The sequence below is a fragment of the Leptonychotes weddellii genome, chromosome 1, assembly GCF_054177405.1.
Source record: "Leptonychotes weddellii isolate Sample4059 chromosome 1, ASM5417740v2, whole genome shotgun sequence".
Lineage (NCBI taxonomy): Eukaryota > Metazoa > Chordata > Mammalia > Carnivora > Phocidae > Leptonychotes > Leptonychotes weddellii.
This window is the reverse complement of record NC_138369.1, coordinates 61,972,907-61,993,771: the sequence shown is the minus strand read 5'-3', so window position 1 is coordinate 61,993,771 and position 20,865 is coordinate 61,972,907.

Here is a 20,865-nt window from a genome sequence, read left to right as displayed (position 1 = left end):
ATTATTCTAATGTTGTTTTGTCTTATGGTATCACTTATCTCTCGAATTCTGCCCTCGTGATCCAGTAGTTGTTTATCTCTCTTTTTCTCAGCTTCTTTATTTTCCATCATTTGGTCTTCTCTATCACTAATTCTCTCCTCTGCCTCATTTATCCTAGCAGTTAGAGCCTCCATTTTTGATTGCACCTCATTAATAGCCTTTTTGATTTCGACTTGGTTAGATTTTAGTTCTTTTATTTCTCCAGAGAGGGTTTCTCTAATAACTTCTGTGCTTTTTTCAAGCTCAGCTAGTATCTTTAAAATCATGATTCTGAACTCTAGGTCCGACATCATACTAATGTCCATATTGATTAAGTCCCTGGCAGTTGGTACTGCCTCTTGGTTTTTTTTTTTCTTGAGGTTTTTTTTCCATCTTGTCATTTTGTCCTGAGGACAATAGATGAATGAGAGAACAAAATGCTAACAGGGTAACAATGACCCCAGAAAAATATACACTAAACAAATCAGAAGAGACCTGAAACCGGGGGAAAAGAAAGGGAAAGAAAGAAAAAAGATTTAAAAAGAAAAGAATACGATCAAATATGATCAGGCTGGTGGGTGCATAGATCAGTGCCACACACTAGATTCTGGGCATATTTTGATCTGTTACAAGAAAGTGCTTCCCACAGCTTTAAAGAAAGAAAAACTTATATATGTACAAAAATAAGGGTAAATATGATGAAGGAATGGAATATGACTATAAAGATGAAAATTATAAAAGATTTTATAAAAGGAATTGATAAGAGAAGAAGTTGGTTGAAAAAAGAAAGAAGAGGATTTAAAAAAAAAAAGGGAGAGGGTGTGATCAGGCAGGAGACTAGAACAAATCCATACACTAGAGATTTAGGGTATGTTTTGGTCTGTTGGAAGAAACTGTATCCCAAAATTTTAAAGAGAGAACAACTTATATATATATACCAAAAATAAGGTTAACTACTATGAAGGGATAGAATATGACTCTAAAAATGAAAAATAAAAAAGATTTTTTTAAAAAGGGGATTGATAAGATGTTGGTTGAAAAAGGGAAAAAGAAAAATTCAAAAAGAAAAAAAAGAAAAAGAAAGTTAAAAAAAAATTAACTTTGAAAGACTAAAGAATCATGGGGGGGAAAAGCCATGGATTCTATGTGCTGTATTCCCCTAGCACTGGAGTTCTGCTGTTCTCATTGATCAGTAAACTTGGTCTTGGCTGGCGGTTCTTGCTGATCTTCTGGGGGAGGGGCCTGTTGCCGTGGTTCCCAAATGTCTTTGCCAGAGTCGGAACTGCCCCGCCCTTGCCAGTCCGGGCTAAGTAATCTGCTCGGGTTTGCTCTCTTAGCTTTTGTTCCCTGCAAACTTTCCATACAGCTTTGGAGGCCAAGAGTGAAAATGGTGGCCTCCCAATCTCCACCCCGGAGAAGCCAAGAACTCGGGGTCCCGCTCCTCAGTGAGCCCCCAGAGAAACGCAGTCAGTCACTCCCGTCTCCCCGGTCTCCGGCCGCACTCCGTGCTCACCCAGCCTTTGACCGAGCATTTTTATCTCTGGCACATGACCCCATGTGGAGTCTCCAAACCCAGCAGATCCCTGTGGTGCGCTCCCATGCCGCTCCTCCCGGGGGAGGAAAGAGAGTCTCCCCAGATCTGCTGTTTGTTGGGTCCCTGCTGGAGGAGCAGTGCTCAACTGTGCCACGGATCATGCTTGACTGTGCCTGCGCCTCAGCTCCGTCTCTGCAGCCGCTTCCCCGTTCTGATCCCTGGGAGCTCTGCCGCACTCAGGCACCCCCGGTCTTTCTGTGACCCCGAGGGTCCTGAGACCACACCGTCCCAGTGAGGGTTCCACCCCCCGCTTAGCCACTGGAGCGACGTTCCTCAGCGGAGCCGACTTCTAAAAGTTCCGATTTTGTGCTCTGTGACTCTATCACTTGCCAGAAGCAGCCAACGGAGGGCCCTCCCCCGCCGTCTATTCTCCCGAGTATCGCCTCAGATTCACTTCTCCACATGACCTACCTTCTAGAAAGTGGTCACTTTTCTGTTCAGAGAGTTGCTGCTATTCTTTTCTTTGATCTCCTGTTGAGTTTGTAGGTATTCAGAATGGTTTGATCCCTATCTAGCTGAATTCCTGGGATCAGCCGAAATTTAGGTGTCCTACTCCTCCACCATCTTGCTCCGCCCCCCATGAAATAGATCTTACCTATCTAGTTTACTGAAAGATTTGTGTTAGAAAGTAATTAGCGTTAAGATGCGAGGAGAAAAGTAGACAACATCTATCTCTTTGACTCTTGGGTTGTGAACCAACTGAGAAATAGACTAAAGTAATAAACCAGAAACAGGTTTTTAAATGCAAGTTTTACACTTGGTCAAGCAGATTGGAGAATGCTGCTCAACCCGTGGCTGGTATAGATCTTTCTATCATTGCCTTTCCCTCATGGATTAAATTTATGTTGATATTATTACCATGCTTCTTGTATAGTTCCTACCTTTCCAAAACTGTATAGATTACTCACAACTTCCTGTATGTGTCCTTCCCTCATACACAATGGTAAGGAAAAATTAACCCAAACTTAAAAGTACAGTAAAGGGGAAGTGGGATGTCTTTTTGTTTTGTTTAATAGGCCTACCCGAAGGATTATTCAATTTTCTAAGAGAATGTACTTGTATTTGACTTACAGCTTATTATTTGAGTAGAGCTCAACCTCTGTGAAGTGCATGCTAATTTGTAGAGTTCTGTACTGAGAAGCTAAATATGCAAATGGACAGTGGCCGGACCATAAATAAAAATAACCCTTATCTGTGACTCGCAGGAACCAGCCCCTAAGGAAACAAACCCATTGTCCCCAGAAACCAGCCCAGGGAAGCTGGCCAGTTTATAAGTCAGACTTTGTAGGAAGTCAGACCACCATCTCTGGTAATAATACAGGAAGCCAAACAATTTCTGTAAACCTGAAATAGCTATAGGACAGGGTCAAAAACCACTAGCTTCCCTAATTATTATCCTTGCTTCCAACTTGGGTCTAACCAGAGAAAGCCAAATACATACCCCCAATGAATCAAATGCAATACCCTGCTTCCTCCTGCCAACCGTCTCCAATCAGAGTAGAGCCAAGCCACCCTCCTAAGTTTTCCTACTCTTTCGTCTTCTGCAAGTCTCTTCCAAAATGCATGTGATGGTGGCTGACTCCCTTGCTCCCACAGGTTCTGAACAATAACCTTTGCTTGCTTGCTTGCTTGGTTTTCATTTATTCCCACAGTCCGGTAGTCCTTCTCCAGGGGGAGCACTGCAAACTCACATGTCAAAGACGGTGCAAATATACACTTCTAACAGGGAAGCAGGAATTGAGTTGAACGCAAAACTGCAGAGGAGGAAAGAGCATTGTTGATCAGTTCTCAGAAGGGCTGGCATCCAGTCACAGACCAGATGAGGAAGATGGCAAGCCAGGGATGGGACTCTTCCCACAGTGATGAGCTCTGAGCTGATATAATCACACATCTTGCAGATCTTTGGAGCTTTCCTGTGGAGAAAAAGTCACAATTACAGAAGCAATTTGTGGGCAAGGATGAATCAAACTTCAAGCTTTGTGTCAGCCTCTGTAATGCAAATTTCAGACTGTGTCAGAATAATTAGGCATTTGCCCTGTTGTGCTCCCATTCCCAGAGGCACTGACGGGTTCCAAGTAAACCATTGCCTGCAAGCAAAGCCTGAGTCCTTGGGAGTAAGGGACAAGTATATTCTGAATATACTAAATACATACACTAAGTAAAATTTTGGAAAATCTTACTATGTGACCAAATTCTAGGTAATGTTCATAAAACCAATGAAATTAAAGCTGAAGTCTAACATCATGGATATGTCTATGCATCTGTATGCTCTAGTTGTCAAGAATGATTGTCTACTGAAATATCAGTACCTCATTGATTGTGATAGATTACTTATTAGACTTTATTAGATTTTATTTTCATATGAATAAATTTAGTCAAACTTTGAAAATACTCTTATATAACTGATGAGATCCGTATTTCCACTATTGACTAGGCTTTGATCATCATGCAGCTTACCTAAATATCAGTGTCCAAGTACATGGCCAACTGCTATAAAACTTTAGATGCCTAATAGAAGAATACTTTGGGGGAATGCCTGGGTGGCTCAGTCGGTTAAGCATCTGCCTTCAGCTCAGGTCATGATCCCGGGGTCCATGTGTTCTTCTTTGGCCAATAAAATAAAGAGGGAGCACTCTTCCAGTTCAGATCACAAACCTATACTTAAAAGGCATTGGGAGCTTCTGTTCCATCTTGGTACTCTGCCCCACATCAGGCTCCCTGCTCAGCAGGGAGTCTGCTTCTCCCTCTCCCTCTGCCTGTCCCTCCCTCTGTTTGTGCTCTCTCTCTCTCTCTGACAAATAAATAAATAAAATATTAAAAAAGAAGAAGATGAATACTTTGGTATTCCTTTTTCAAGCTGCTTTTTTCAGTCAACATAATGTTTATGAGATTTTCCATTAATACATGTGGTTTTAGTTCATTCTTTTTCAGTGCTATATTGCCTTCCATTGCCTGTGTTTTTAAAATTCATTGTTGTATTAATAGTTATTTTCAGTTATTACTTCAGCTTGCCATCCCAAAATTTTCTTTTTCGTTAACTTGTCATCTATCCTTAAATGTATCTTAGTAACACCCCCTAAAAGACATGTATCATGGTTGGAGTTTATTCCTAAATTGTTATATGGAGAAGGACCCACTGGGGTGATCTGTTGTTTCTCCACAACATCCCATTCATGATAAAGGCCAAGAATATTGTAGTAAGAGAAACATTCAAGATGCTCTGGTCTGGACCAGGCTTGGTGCATCTTGACTAGCTTGCTCATGCGTCTGTGATCAGTTAATGAGAGAGGCTGACTGGTCTAGGATGGTCTCACTTACATTTCTGGAGGTAGGGTGGCTGGGGCAACAAGCAGCTGGTTTGTATCTTATCCTCCAATAGGCTCCAAAGGCAGAGTACCAAGATGGAACAGAAGCTCCCAATGCCTTTTAAGTATCGGTTTGTGATCTGAACTGGAAGAGTGCTCCCTCTATATTTTATTGGCCAAAGAAGAACACATAGCCAGCTCACCTTCAAGGGCAATATTCCAGCTATTTCTACATAATGAACCACCTCAAAACTTAGTAGCTTAAAACAGTAAACATTTCTTTTGTTTACAAATTTGCCATTTGGTCAGGGCTCAGTGGAGACAATTCATGTCTGCTCTAGCATATGTCAGCTGGGCAGCTCAACTACGGCTAGAGGATCCACTTCTAAGATGGCTCAGTCACATGGCTGGCAATCCTTCTCCCTGGGAGACTCTTAGAGGCCAGATTAGCTCCCTTACAACATGGTGGCTGGGTCCCAAGAGCAAGCATCCCAAGAGACAGGAAAGAGCAGCTGCTAGTTTCTTGAGGCTTGGACCAGAAACTGGTAGGGCACCACTTCTACCATATTCCTTTTGTCAAGCAGTTACCATCCAGATTCAAGGGGAGGGAGTGTAGGTCAATCTCTCAGCAAAAGGAGTGTCAAAGAATTTGGAGGCTATTTTTTTTTCTCTTTTTTTAATTTAAATTCAATCAGCCAACAAATAGTACATCATTAATTTCAGATGTAGTGTTCAACAATTCATCAGTTGCATGTAACACCCAGTGCTCATCACATCATGTACCCTCCTTAATGTCTATCACCCAGTTACCCCATCCCCCCACCCACCTCCCCTTCAGCAACCCTCAGTTTGTTTCCCGTAGTTACTAGTCTCTCATGGTTTGTCTCCCTCTCTGATTTCTTCCCTATATTTAAAACTGCCATAGCTCCAGACTCCACCCCTGATGGGAGAGGTGAGAATATCACCTTGTAAAAGACGAAAGGCAGGGATACTGGAAGAGGTTAAAAAGTTGCAGCCATTTCACAATCAATGTAAGCAAGGAGGGGGAAAGATTTCTTGTTCAATATTTTTTCTGCTCCTTTTAACTAAGCTATTATTTGTCTCAGCCTTACGTTAGCTATAACTTATCAAAAGGTAAATTTAGAAATGCCACTCTTATCGTTTAAATGGCTTAGAGGATTTTATATAGAAAGACTTTATAAGTGCCTCCCATTCATTTTCAAATAAATGTTAGTGCTTTAGCTCCCCTTGAAAGATGTGAAATCATATTTTATTGATGGAATAACTATTATGCAACAACAGTGCAGGTAATCATCTTATTCCACTTGACGAGATGAACATAGCCATTTTTTGCACAGAAAAGACAGTGAAGTACTCAATTACAGCTGTGTGATCAGTGTAGAATCTCTCATTCTTATGAACTGCAGAATTGATAATTAGATGTGGGGTGGGAAACTCAGTAAGCCATGGCCACCCTGAATTTTCTTTAGGCTGCCTTCTCTGTGCCTTATGGACCACAGTTGAAATGACCGAGAGGCCAGCCAAACAGAATCACCCATTGATTTTCCCCAATCCCATTTATGCTCACTCACAAAGGGCTCCATTGGACACAGCCACTTCATCAGAGAGGAAGTTCTAAACTGCATTCATCAATTACATTCCCAAATCCTTGTTTTCCTTTGCCAGGCAGCAAGCTGATTTCTGACCTCCTGGAAGTCTTAAAAATAAAATATCTATAGCACCCATTCAGTATAGTTTGATAAACATAGTCCATATGCTCCAAGCAAATACCACCTCCTGGGGAGCACTGAAGTGGTAATAGCTATGATCCATTGAACCATGATTGAGTCATGATTGAGTCAGTCTCTGTATTATGTGCTTTTCAAATGTTTTCAGATAGGACTGTATTTAGCAACAAGTAACAGAAAAACTTAACGTGTAATAGCTTTTAAAAAATATTTAATTTTTTTTTTTAATGCACCAAGCAACACAGTGATCTAGCAGTCTCATGATACAATTAGGTATCCATGCTGCTTTCTTTTTGGATGTTCTTATTTTGTGGTTTTTGTCCTCATGTTTGTCACCGCGATGTTGCAAATTGGCTCTTTTACTTCTGGATTGAAGCTACTAGGGTGATCTTCCTACGGGAAGTCCTTTTGAGGTCACAGACAATGAAAAGGAATCACAGCCAAGAAATGAAGAACATAAAGTAGAGCCTGGAGACTTTCTTCATCTTGATTAAGCCAATCCTGAAGACACTCTTAAAATATACATATCCCTGGCCTTTTAAATTTCATTAGCAAACATACTCCCTTTTTGTTAAGTAGATTGGGATTGAGTTTCTTGTCTTTTGGAACTGAAAGAAACTTAACTGGTACAAACCCCATTTTGCAGATGAGAAAACATGAAAATCTCCAGATCTATCATATATATATGTGTGTGTGTGTGTGTGTGTGTGTGTGCATAATGTATTTGATTGTTGTATTCACATAGCAAGAATTCATACAGTGAGAATGTGGAATGTGAAGAAACCCTGGGCTGAATTTGTGGGAAACTGCAACAGTGGTATTTAGAGAGAAATATATAGCCTTGCCTGCTTATAATAGTAGAGACTAAAATTTATAGAGCTAATTATCAGTGTAAGAACTTAGAAAGAAAATGCAAAATAACTCCAAATAAAGGAAGAAAAGGATGAAGAAAAGAGCAGAAGTTCATGAAACAGAAATCAAAGATAAAGGCAGAGGATGAAAAATTATAATAGAAATTTTAAAAATACTTACAGCTAAATTATAAGGAAAAGACTATCTCTCAAAACTTGTGGTTCAAAACAGGACTGATACTCAGAAGGAAATCTATAATTCTAAGTGCTTGCATTGAGGGGACAGCCTGGAAGATACTTTTTAGACATCCAACTTAAGAATTTGGAAAAGAACAACAAAACAAATCCAAAAAAATAAAAGGAAGATGAAATAAAACAAGAGCAGACCAAAGAATAGGATCAAAAGCCAAAGCTTGGCTCCTTGAATAGGCTGTTTAGATGGACAAAAGCCTAGTGATATTAAGCAAGGGGAAAAAGGGGGAAGGGGCAAAAATAAGTAATAATAGGAATTAAAAGATGGACATATAAGTAGACACAACAGTTTAAAAAGAATTTTAAAAAATTATGAGCAATTTTTATGCAAATGAACTTGACAAAAGATAAAATGGACAACTTCTTAGAAAAGTATCATTTTTCAGTATTGATTCAAGAAGAAAAAAGAGCCTACCCAGTCCCAAATCATTAAGGAAATAGAATCAGTAATTAAAGATCTTCCCATAGTCAAGATCTTTTTTTAGGGAGATTCTATCAAATTTTCAAAAAATATATATCATTCCAAAATATACAAATTCTTCCAGAGAATAAAATATAAAATATTATCCCCAGCCTATTTTACTTAGGGGGAATAACTCTGATCCAAAACTAGAAAAGAATATTAAAATGTCCAACCCATTTTATTCATAGAGTATCTTTATAACCCAAGTGTAGAAAAGAATTTCTTCAACAAATGATAAAAATCACTAAACATAATAGGATTGATAAATTCTACATTAAAATGAATATTCATTGAAAAACACAATAAAGTGCATAAAGACATCATAAAACTTGAAATATATTTCAAAATACATATAACAAAGTATTTGTATCTAGAATATAGAAGAATTCTTCAAATCAATTCAAAAAAACAGATGAAAAAATTAAAAATGGGCAAAAGACATGAACTGGTGTTTCACACAGAAAATAATTATAAATAGCAAATAAACATTGTATTACCAATAAAGGAAATACAAATTAAGATCATAAGAAGATATATCAAATAGACCAGATAAGCAAAAATTAAGAACTCTGATAATACTGTGCCCCAAAGGATATGAGTCAATGAAAACTCTTCTGTACTTCTGATGGGAGGGTAAATTGTTAGAGCAAATGTGGCAAGTGACTTGGCCCTCTCTTGTAAATCTGAGCGCTCACATATCCGAAGACAGTTATTCCTTGCTTCAGTACACCCTAGGGAAACTCTTGCAAAAATGTACCAGGATACAGTTACTAGAATGTTCATAACAAGATTGTAGCAAAAAAAGGAATAGATGAAATGTCTGCCCATAGGAGAATGGGTAAATAAATTATGGAATATTCACACTAGTGAATATTTTATAACATTACCAATTGGATGAGCTGTGGCTATAAATATAGGAATGAATCTTAGAAACAGTATTGAGAAAGAAAAAGCAAGAACTAGAAACAAACAACTCATAGCCAACTGTGATAATAGTATCTAAAGAACAAAAGGTTTTATAAACAAAAATCAAGACAGTGACTACCTCTGGGGTGGTTGATGTGGCAGAATGAGGAGACATGGAAGTACACACAGGCAGACTCCATACTGTTGGTAACATTCTAATTCTCAAGTTGGGTTGTGGGTGCACTGCAGGTGTTCAATTTGTTACATGTCATAACTTACATATATCTTAAAAATTTATTATTTTGTGTATATCAAATGTTAGATAATTTTTAATTAAAATGAGAGATAAAAATGATTTGGAAGCTGCCTATTGAACCCGGAAGCTTCTGCAGCAATGCCCTCTCCAGGACCATGCCATCTCTTCTACAGTCCACACCACAAAACTGAATGCTACATTCCTCGCACCTTCCTCAATTAAACACACCAAAACAAGGTTGGAAAGATGTTTAGCAAGCTAATTCACAATTTAGTATCTTCTTTTGTAATATGTCTATTCAAATTTTTGCCCATTTTTAAGATTGTTTACCTTTTATTATTAAATTTTAGACATTCATTATATATCCTAAATACAAGTCCTTTGTCAGATATCTATTTTGTGAATATTTTCTCCCAGTCTGTGGCTTATCTGTTAATTTTCTTATTGGTGTCTTTGATATGCAAATATTTTATTTTTATTTTAGCTTTTAATTTGACTTTTATGGTCTATTTTGAATTAATTTTAGTATTCTGTAGTATTTTTGAAAAAGGTTGACAAACTGAATTTTAAAATTTATGAAAGAAATTTCTACAAAAAAGCTGAGACAATCTTTATAAACAAATACACAAACGGCTGACTTACCCCAACAGCAAGCAAGATATAGTACAAAACCACACTATTATTAAGATGTGTTACTAGCTCAAGAAGAGAAAAACAGATCAATGAAATATAGCAGAGTCTAAAAAATGAAACCAAAGATGTATATGTAGATTTTCAGGTGTGTGTGTGTGTGTGTATACAACAGAGGTGGCATCCCAAATTAGGAAGGAAATGATTGGATTATTTAGTAAATATAGTTAAGAAAATTGGCTCACCAGTTGGAGAAAAATGAAGCTGAAACCCATATACAACATATACAAGACTCCAAGTATATTAGAGACCTAAATTAAAAGAGATAAAACCATAAATGTAAGAATAGAAAATATATGAAAATATCTCTGAGAACTTGGGGTGGGAAAGGATTTCTTTTTTTTTTCTTTTTTTGCAATTTGAAGATTCTTTTATTTTTTTAATTATGTTATGTTAATCACCATACATTATATCATTAGTTTTTGATGTAGTGTTCCATGATTCATTGTTTGCGTATAACACCCAGTGCTCCATTCAGTACGTGCCTTCTTTAATACTCATCACCAGGCTAACCCATCCCTCCACCCCCTCCCCTCTAGAACCCTCAGTTTGTTTCTCAGAGTCCATAGTCTCTCATGGTTTGTCTCCCCCTCCAATTTCCCCCCCTTCATTTTTCCCTTCCTACTGTCTTCTTCTTTTTTTTAACATATATTATTTGTTTCAGAGGTACAGGTCTGTGATTCAACAGTCTTACACAATACATGATCCAAAAAGTATAAAACATAAGAGGGAAAATTGATTGATTTGGCCACATCAAAATTAGAGAAATTTCTCTAACAAAGGACACAAAATTGTCATACAGGTGACAGAGTGAGAGGATATTGGAGTCATCCATAACCCACAGGAGATTAATACCTAGAACTAGTAGGGAAATTTTGAAAATCAGCAGAAGAAAGAAAAGAAAAATGGGCTAAGGACATGTGTCTTAGTTCAGGCTGCTATAACAAAGTGCCACAGTAGCTCATAGACAACAGAAATTTATTTCTCTCAATTCTGGAGGCTGGAAGTCTGGGATCAGGGTGCTGGAGTGGTCAGGCTCTGGTGAGAACCTTCTTCCGGGTTGTATCTTCACATGGTGGAAAGAGAACAAGTTAGCTCGCTGACCTCTTGTAAGGCCACTAATCCCATTTGTGAGGGCTGTGAACAGTTATGACCTCATTATCTCCCAAAGTCTCCACCTCCAAATACCATCACATTGGGGATTAGCTTTCAACATGAATTCTGGGGGGACATAAACATTCCGTCCATAACAATGATTCAGAACTTCAAAAATGAGATACACAAATGGCTTAGAGAAAAATGCAGAGATACTCAATCTCCCTATTAATCAGAGAAATGTTAAAAGATAATAAGAAGATCCAATTTTATGCCAATAGTATTGACAGTAATAGAAAGCTGGCTAATATCAAATGCATAGAGGTTATGAGAGAAAGGAATCCTCATAGACGGATCATGGAAGTATTACCTCGTTAAGATAATGTGATGAACAATTTGGTGTTATTCATTTCTGGGTATATACTCCAGAGAACCTGCCATACAGATCCATGAGGAGACATGCACAGGGATGTTTATTCCAGCATCACTTGTGAAAGCAAGATTCATCTCTAGAAGAATACGTGAGTAAAAGGTGACAAGTGCATGTGATAGAATGCTATGAAAACTCTCATTGTCAGGAGCAATAAACTGGATCTACCAAGAGCACATAAGTAGTTCTTAAAAACAACACTGAATGGAGAAAAAAAAAGAAAGAATTTTATTTACATCTCCGTTACACTCATATAAATTTAAATAAATACACACAGCACCATACATTTTCAAAGCTACACCAATATCTAAATACACATATGAAGAAGGTAGGAAGTTCATCTATTAAATATGCCAGAATGAGTGTCTAAGGGGTGAAATGGTGCTGGGAGTGGACGTGAAAGGGATATAACCAATCAAATCAAATCAAAGAGCTTTGCACGGGCTAAAGCAAACAGCATGCCATCAGTTGAAGTGTATAATCAAATGCCTTTCTGGGCAGTTGAGACACACACATGTGCACAATCATTCATTGGGTATGTTTTAAAAAACTACTTGTAAATCTATTGAACCCTCTGATCTTACAGCCTTTACTTGATCATCTTAACTGAAAAGCCCATCAGAGGAGACTGTCAAAACTTTGGTTGAAATCACAGAATGTGAAATGCCTTTGAGCTATTCAAACAATAACAATCACTTCGTAATGTACATAAATGTTGAATCACTATGTTGTACATCTGAAACTAATATAGTATGTATGTCACCTAAACTTCAATTTAAAAAAAGAACAGTAACCATATAGTTAAAAAGTTATTGTTACTGAGGCACCCAGGTGGCTCACTTGGTTAAGCATCTGACTCTTGGTTTGGGTTCAAATCATGATGTCATGGGTTGTGAGATCAAGCCTCACATTGGGCTCCCCAGTCAGCGAGGACTCTGCTTGATGATTCCCTCCTTCTTCCCCCCTGCCCCCCACTGGCAACTTTCTCTCTCTCAAATAAATAAATACCTTTTTTAAAAGCTACTGCTATTGATATGATTGACTTAGTATCAGTGACCAAGTTAGCTTGACTGGATTCATATCAGTAATTGTCAAATTCTGTGCCAAGTTCCCATAAACCCCCACTTCTTGGTTATTCTCTAGAATTGTTTTACATTTTTTATTTCAACAGTTAAGTATGTAATTCCTTGCACTGCCCTTTTGAAAACCAGGTCTTATTTTCCCCAGCTTTACCCTTCTTGTGCCTCTCCCATTCTCCAAAAATTTTCAAAAGTAAAGACAATGATGACAACAATAATCTTAAAATGTAAGGTAAAGCCTGCAAGTTCCTTCAGAACCCGAGGATATAACCCATCTGAGCTTGTTTGTGTAAAAGCATTTAAAGAAGCTTTGTGATTTTTTTTCCCCTAACTCATTAATATTTGATGCCTTTTCATACAAAGGCATGGATTATTCACTAAAGGCCACAGCCTTTGTAAAGGGCTTCAGTGATTTAGAATAATACAGAAAAATATAAACATATCATGGATGCAGAACTAGCAGCAAAATAAGAAACTACTAATTCAATATTCAGCTGACTGTATTTAAAATGGATTTACACGGTGATGTAATGAAATAAGAGCCAGAGATGTGAATTCTAGTTCTCCACTGTCCGCTAAAGACATTCAGTTATAAAATGCACAGTCTTTGTCAGGATCAAATGAGATCATGGATGCGAAATATCTCTATGAACTGCAGAATAAAAAAAAAAAAAAAAAGAAGTGGATATTGAATTTTTATTTCTAAAATTGTGCTCAAAGAAATGGAAGGGCTCATTGGACAGAATGTGTTTAGTTACATATAAGAAACAACCCAATTGCAACCAGCCTAAACAATGGAAGGAATGTTCTAGCTCAGTGTCTGGAGGAAGGCAGCAGGAGGGTAGATGTGTCGGCTCAGTGTCGACAGGGCCTGCTTTCTCTCCCTCTGTTCTCCAGCTCCTCAGTGGGTTTCCCACCTTCATGGTCACAAAGTGGCTGTAAATAGCATTTAGGGTATATGTTTCCTGGCACAAATCTGGAAATAATTAGGGCTACAATCCTGAGAGTTGAAATAACTCTTGAAATTAAATGTCTCTAGCTCAGATTAGCCTGACTTGAGACATGTGCCCACTTCCTAACCATCCCTGTGGCCAGAGCAGGGGACAGGCTGATGGACTTCAGCTAATTAGGAGTCATAGCCACAGTTCCTGCCTTGCACAGCTCTAGGGGGCCGTGTTCATATATCTCTGAGAAATGGATGCTGGAGAGCCACTCAACACAGTAGCAGATGACTGTGGGCCCTTTGGGAAAAAAGTCAATGTTTATACTGGAAGTCCTTCGAGCTGGGAAGAGGACAGCCAGCCACATTAATAGTAGGCGAAATCATCAGGAAAAACCCAAGCCATTAAAAATTTTCCTCATCCCTGAACACTCCCTTCCCCAAATTTTTCTCTGGGTACCACCCCACCTTGGTTTGTGAATCCGAAGACCAAGAAAGTCATCTGCGTCCAAGATTTTCATGCCCTGAACCCCTCTCTATTGTCAGCTCAGGATGGTGAGGTTTCCCCAGCATGCTAGTGAAACCAAACATCAAGTGCCTTCTAGTCCTGAGATCACATGACCATTTAGAGTCATGTGATTTTACTGAATGCGCCCTTCTTCTCTTCCTGGTTTTGGAGTCTGTGACCCAAATCATCATTTTCCTCCTTGCCTGTGGCTGACTTCGGCTTTTACTGATGGCTCTGCTTTGCCCAACAAATGCTGATGTGTTTCTAGCCTCCCCTCCTGTTCCTATTTTCCTGTTCCAAGTTCTCAAAGGCTTTAAGTACTGCCTTATGTGGATAACTCCCACACATAAACTCACTCCAACCCCCTTCATATGTCCAGTCCCCTCTGGGCATCTCTAAGTTAACATCCATAGATCTCTCAAACTCAGGCATTCAAAGCCAAGTTTATAGTTATTATTCTACTAAATCAGAATAAAAACCAACAGAAACCTGCACCTATCTGGACCAATGGCGCTAAATGGTATGAAACCATACACCTACCTGAGACAGAAACTTCAGCAGTATCCTCTACACCTTTCTCTCCTTCACCTTCCCTATCAATCAGTGATGTAGCTCTTTCTTTAACATTCTTGCTCATGTCCCCTAGTGTATCCCATGGTGTATGCCCAAAGTATCTCCCTGGATTAGGGCTCTCTTCCCCCAGGTGGCCTCTCTGTTTCCATTTTGTACAATGTCTGCACACCTAATGCACAGGAAATGAAATAATAAACATCTGAACAAACCACTGCCCTACTTAAAACCCTTCAGTGGTTCCCTAATTGCAAAGCAGATAAACCAAACTTTGTCTAAAGGGGATGCTATGTGATCTAGTGAACAGTGTCTGCAACAACTTCACTTAAGCTGAGGCGGGGAAACTGAAGGACTCCATAAAAATCTGCTTTTTGCTCCTTTTCCTGCTTCTATTCGTGCTAGGACCTGCACCCCCACCCTACTTTACATGTGCCCCAGAATGCAAATAGTGTGCGTCCTCCTTGTAAGGGTCAAGGAGTTAATGATTTCTTTAGAATTGATCACATCTAAGGAAGGACCAGCTGAGAATGACTGGACAAAGCCATCATATGTGTGTTTTGGTTCACCAGCACTAGACATCTTGACGCCAAGACCCCCTGGCTCCAAGGAATAACACCTAAGCCCTTGTCTTTGTTCTAATCAGTTCCTGGATGTCTGAGAAGACACATGCACTAGACCACTGTCCTCAATAAAAACTCTAGACCTCAAATATAGATGAGACTCTCTCCTTTCTTTTCTGAGTCTCCCAGACTCTCTGTCTGTAGCTGCACTTTCTATATCTTCAATAAACTCTGCTTTCACCTCTGGCTGGCTCACATTTGATTTCATCCTAGGCATAGCCAGGAACCCTCTTTGCTTGTCCTGTGGGACCAACTCAAGTCTCGGACCCAGCCTGCTAGCATCAAAACCAGTGAATGAGATCAAGTATTATAGTGAGTTTCAAATCCAGTTCCTCCCTACTCCTTATATCTATCTCTAGCACTATCCTCTATGGCAGATTGTATCTTTGTCTCATTTATTGCTCACAATAGCTTTAAGAAGTAGGTTCTCATATTATCCCCATTTTGTAGGCAATGACACTGAGGAACAGAGAGATTAAGTAGCTTGCTGAAGATCATACAAGTAGCACAGTAGGCAAATAAATAAATTATGGTTGCCTAACACAGGAGTCTCTCTTTTAACCATCCATCCAAGGGTTACATTTCTCAACTTGGGCTCCATTAACCTGCCCAGAGATAGGCCAAAAAATACATTGAAAGTATTTTCTATCTATCATCTATCTATCTATCATCTATCTATCTATCTATCTATCTATCTATCTATCTATCTTGCTAAGCAGAGGATCCATACCTTTCCTAAGATTCCCAAAGAATCCATGGCACAAACAAAATGGATAAAAAGAAGAAAAGAAGATCTACTCTATGAATATAATTTGTAGGGGCTATAAAACGACTTCTAAAAATCTTTCTTAGGAGGCTTTGAAGGTTGTAGAACTTTAAACATTTTTTTAAAGATTTTATTTATTTATTTATTTACTTACTTACTTGAGAGAGGAAAAGAGTACATGCATGGGCGGGGGTGGAGCAAAGGGTGAGCGAGCGGGAGTGGGAGGGGGAAGAATCAGATTCCGCACTGAGTGCAGAGACTGATGTGGGGCTCAGTCTCAGAACCCTGAGATCATGACCTGAGCCAAAACCAAGAGTCAGACACTTAAGCAACTGCGCCACCCAGGCGCCCCACTTTGGAGCATTTAGGTTACCATTGTCTGCTCATTTGAAAACCCAACATATCTACAGATTATTCGCTGTATTTATTAAACTCCCTTCCAATAGGGTGTGAACATGGTAATGGAAAGACAAGAGTAGTGCGTTGTCCACAGAGCTGGGAGTGGCAAATGTCCCTGTAGCCTAAAGGTCAGGTGTGCAATTGAACCTACAGGTGTGGGACAAGAAGCTTACCTTCAGGGCACCTGGACACACTACCTCTTGAGGGAAGGAGTAGGAACATTCATTGCAAAGGGATGTGGACAAAGGGAAGCCTACCCACTGGAGGCCAATATTAGAACAATCTATTACCCCTCATCTCCTAGACTGCTCTTCTTTCTGTTTCTCCAAACATGCCAATCTTCAGAAACTTTGTACTTGTTTTTCTCCAGTGGCATGCCAGAATTTCTCTATAGAAAGAATGTAGGAGGATAGATGTGATTGAAAGAGGGAACTGGGGCGCCTGGGTGGCTCAGATGGTTAAGTGTCTGCCTTCGGCTCAGGTCATGAACCCAGGGTCCTGGGATCAAGTCCTGCATCGGGCTCCCTGCTCCTTGGGAGCCTACTTCTCCCTCTGCTTCTCTCTCTCTCTCTCTCTGTCTCTCATGAGTAAATAAATTAAAAAAAAAAAAAAAGAAGCAGCTTACCTTCAGCAAAGCAAGCAAAATGAAAAGATAAAGCCTGAACCACAGGGAGTCCTTCAGGTAATGCCATTTCTGAAGCCCAGTTGTTTGCAGGGAAGGCTGAGTCACATTCAGATTCTCCCAGGTACAAGTGTCTTCAATTGACATGGTCATCTTCTCCAGGCCTGGATATTTGTGAAGTGCCCTGCTTGCCTTGATTAATGACTCTCTCCATAAAGCCAGTCTTGATGATGACATGACAAAGCTCCTCTGTCCCCATGTGCTAACAGTACAGCAGGACCATTAGCTGTTGGCAAGGATCCTAAAATTGCTCTGAAGATGTAGAAGAATTCTAATGAAATGTAAAGCATTCATCAGAAAGGAACACAATAGATTTTTCAAAGCTCATGTTCAGTACATCCACTTAACAAACACTATCCCTATTCAGGAAATACAGGGGAAAAATCCTTCTGAATCTGTCATTATCTTTTCTATATTTTCTAAATTTTATGTTATGAACATGCACTATTGCTATTAGGGAAAAGGATTCATAAACATTGTTTTTTAAATTTTTCTAAAGTCAAATATTCTTGTGGTTCTCAAAAGTGGTTCATTTCCAGAATCAACAGGGGAGAAGTGTTGAAATGCAGATCTGCTGAATCAGAATCCCTAGTGCTGGTCTAGAACCTGGGCAAGTGGTGTCTCAAAGTCCAGAAAATCAGAAGTCAAGGCTTCTTGCTTATAATGGACACAGTTGATTCCCCACCCAATACATATCCAATCTTTCCCTTTTTAATAGCACCCAGATTTTATTTGGGTAGGCAACTCTCTTCTTATATCTTTTTTTTTTTTCCCCCAGAGTAAGCTCAATCCTCCCCTTACTCAAATAGTGGTTCCTAGTTGGTTTAAATACAGCATGTGACTTATGTAATCAGCATTGATCTCCAGACCTGGAATGCTGGGACATAAACCCTCTACATGGCGCCAGAACTGAACAGAAGCCCCAAAGCCACAATGCCTATGACAGCCAACTTTAGACCATGAGCGGAACCAGGCTTAGGAAGAAAATGACACCTTTTCTTTCCAGTGGGGACCTGGAAAGAAACTGAGACCTTGGTGCTACCACCAAGTTGCTGGATCAACCAATCAAGGAGGCTTTGTTGACTTTGGATGCCAGGTACGTGAACCAATAATCTTCTCCATTGAAAAGGCTGGCTCTATTGTACATGTGTATATACTATGTGTTGTACCAGTCTTTGGGCCATTAACTTGAGTACGAGGTCTGTGACAACAGAAACAATGTCTTGTCCATAGCACACACTGCTTTACTCTAAGGGCTATACTATACCATCCTATACACTACAGTATACTATATACTATATCATACCATACCATACCATACCATATCGTACCACTAAACTGTAATGTCTGCTATACTATAAGGGCTCAATGAATATTTATTAAGAGTGAATGAAAGATTAAAAAAATTAATAATAGCCTTTATATTTATTCAAAGAATACCATGTGTTGGTGAGGATCTAGGAAAATGGAACTCTGATCACTGTGGGTGGGGGTGTCAATTGGCAGGATCAGTTTGGAAAACTATTTGGTGGTTCTACCTACAAATACTACTATGACCCAGCAGTTTCAACTTTGAATATGTATCTATATACCCTAGAGAAATGAGTGTACATGTCCACCAGAAGACTTATACAATAATGCTTATAGCAGCTTTATTCCAAAGAGATAAAAATTGGGAATAAACCAATTGTCCATCACCAATAGAATGATATGGTTGAAATATACTCAGAATGGTATATTATGAGTAGCAGACTACTTAGCAAGAGAAAGAACAAACTATTTCTACCCAGGACGACATAGATGAATCTTACAAATTTAATAAATGGAAAAAGCCACACACACACACACAAAAATCCATACTATATGATTCCACTTATGAATTGAAGGTAGCAGAAGCAGAATTGCCACCCTAAAATATTTCCTCTTTGACATAAGGATTATTTTGAGCTGATTATTTTTGAAAAACTGCAGACACAGAAGGAGCTCTGAAAACATGGCAGAGTTACCTTTTTAAGGGAAATTTACATTTATAAAGGAAATCTCCATTTGTACGAGTCTCCCTAACTGGATGAAAAGGATGACTCTAAGTCACAAGGAACTATTATCAGTGGAAAAATCTAACTGAAATCTGCATAACAAACCTTATCCTCATTGACTATGCTTTTCCTGGTACCCTTCTATACCTGGCCTTCTCCCCCACAAGCACAGACATCTTTAGTCTTTAGCTTGTTAAAAAACAAAATTCAACTAAGTAAATTTAAAGATCTAATTGGGTTTTTTTCAATGAGTCATGAATCGAGCAGCATCCCATCTGGCAAATAAGAAGGAACTCCAAGGAGTTGTACAAAATGGAAGACTTCTATAGGCAGCAGGGGCAGGACATGGAAGTTACTGGTAGAGAGTTGATTGTTTCAGGCAAGGTCACCTTTTAGGGGATGGTGGGGGTTTATCAGGCAGATTACCTTACTAGTGCTGACCAGGAAATTCCAGATGGACTGGTTAAGAGTCACATGCCTGGGAGAGGCTGAAACTACAATTAGGTTAGGTATTAAGTCTTGGTTTGGTGACGTGAGCTTAGCACAAGTGACTCCACTTTGGGCATATTGTCTCTGTCTCTCTCTCTTTCTCCTCTTTTTTTTTTTTTTTTTTAACAATTCCCCCTTTTGATCAGACTCTAAGCTTAACTGAGAGATGGGATCAAAATGCGAGGCATTAGTGCCACACTCAGCTACCGTACCGGAGGTCTTGCAATTTTTTTTTGATCTTGTGTGTTATTCACAGGTCATGATGTTTTTTGTTAAATCTCTGCAGTGCTTAAAGATCATGACTTCAGGTTCACATGTTAAGCTGGTCATTCTCTTTGCTTCTTCTTTGACAGTCCAGTCTTAGGGAGATCTGCTTGGTGGTCAGTGGCTGCAAACAGGCATTTAAGGCTTTGGAGAGAATACAGCATGCCAAGGAGACCACTATGATTCTTGTAAGCAGGACAATTCCCAATGTCTGGAGTGCACTTCAGAGCTGTGGTCCCCAAGACCCAAACCAGTCAGAATCAAATAAGTCAAAGGAAGACCCTTGTCAAGTGACTTGTTCAGTGATCTTATTTAGCTGAGTTTCAGCTTCCCCAGAAGAGCTAATCCGGGTACAGCCTGTGGTGTTGACCACAGCACAGATACCTCAGTGCTCAGCTAAAAGATAATCAAAGGCTATCCTATTAGCAAGAACAACTTTGGCCAGCGAGTCTAAGGATCTTTGTTGGCAGCTATTGCTATGGCACAGATTCTGCAATACTTTCCAGAGTTAAGGACAGTTTCCTGATCATAGCCACACTTGTATTCGTTCTTAACTAGGGGAAACAGGGACCTCCAAAGGAAGCAAATCCTGAGTGATGAAAGCATCCAGGTAGGTCCTTTCTAACTTGACAATGTAAATTCAGGGGAATCAACCAGTGAGGTGTCCGTCCATTAACAGGTAGGGGCACTGCCCAGCTATCTACCAGCTATCTGGGCATCCACAGGCCCAAGGAGGATGATAACCACCCCAGACAAAGATTAGTCCTGTCGGGGCACAAACCACTCCTGCTAAGGTAGCACTCCTTCTAGCATCATGGACAGGTCAGAGCTTTTGATGACAAATCCAGCAGTCTGCAGGGTTACCCCCCTTTGCAATGGCCTAGGAGATACAGATGATGGTGTT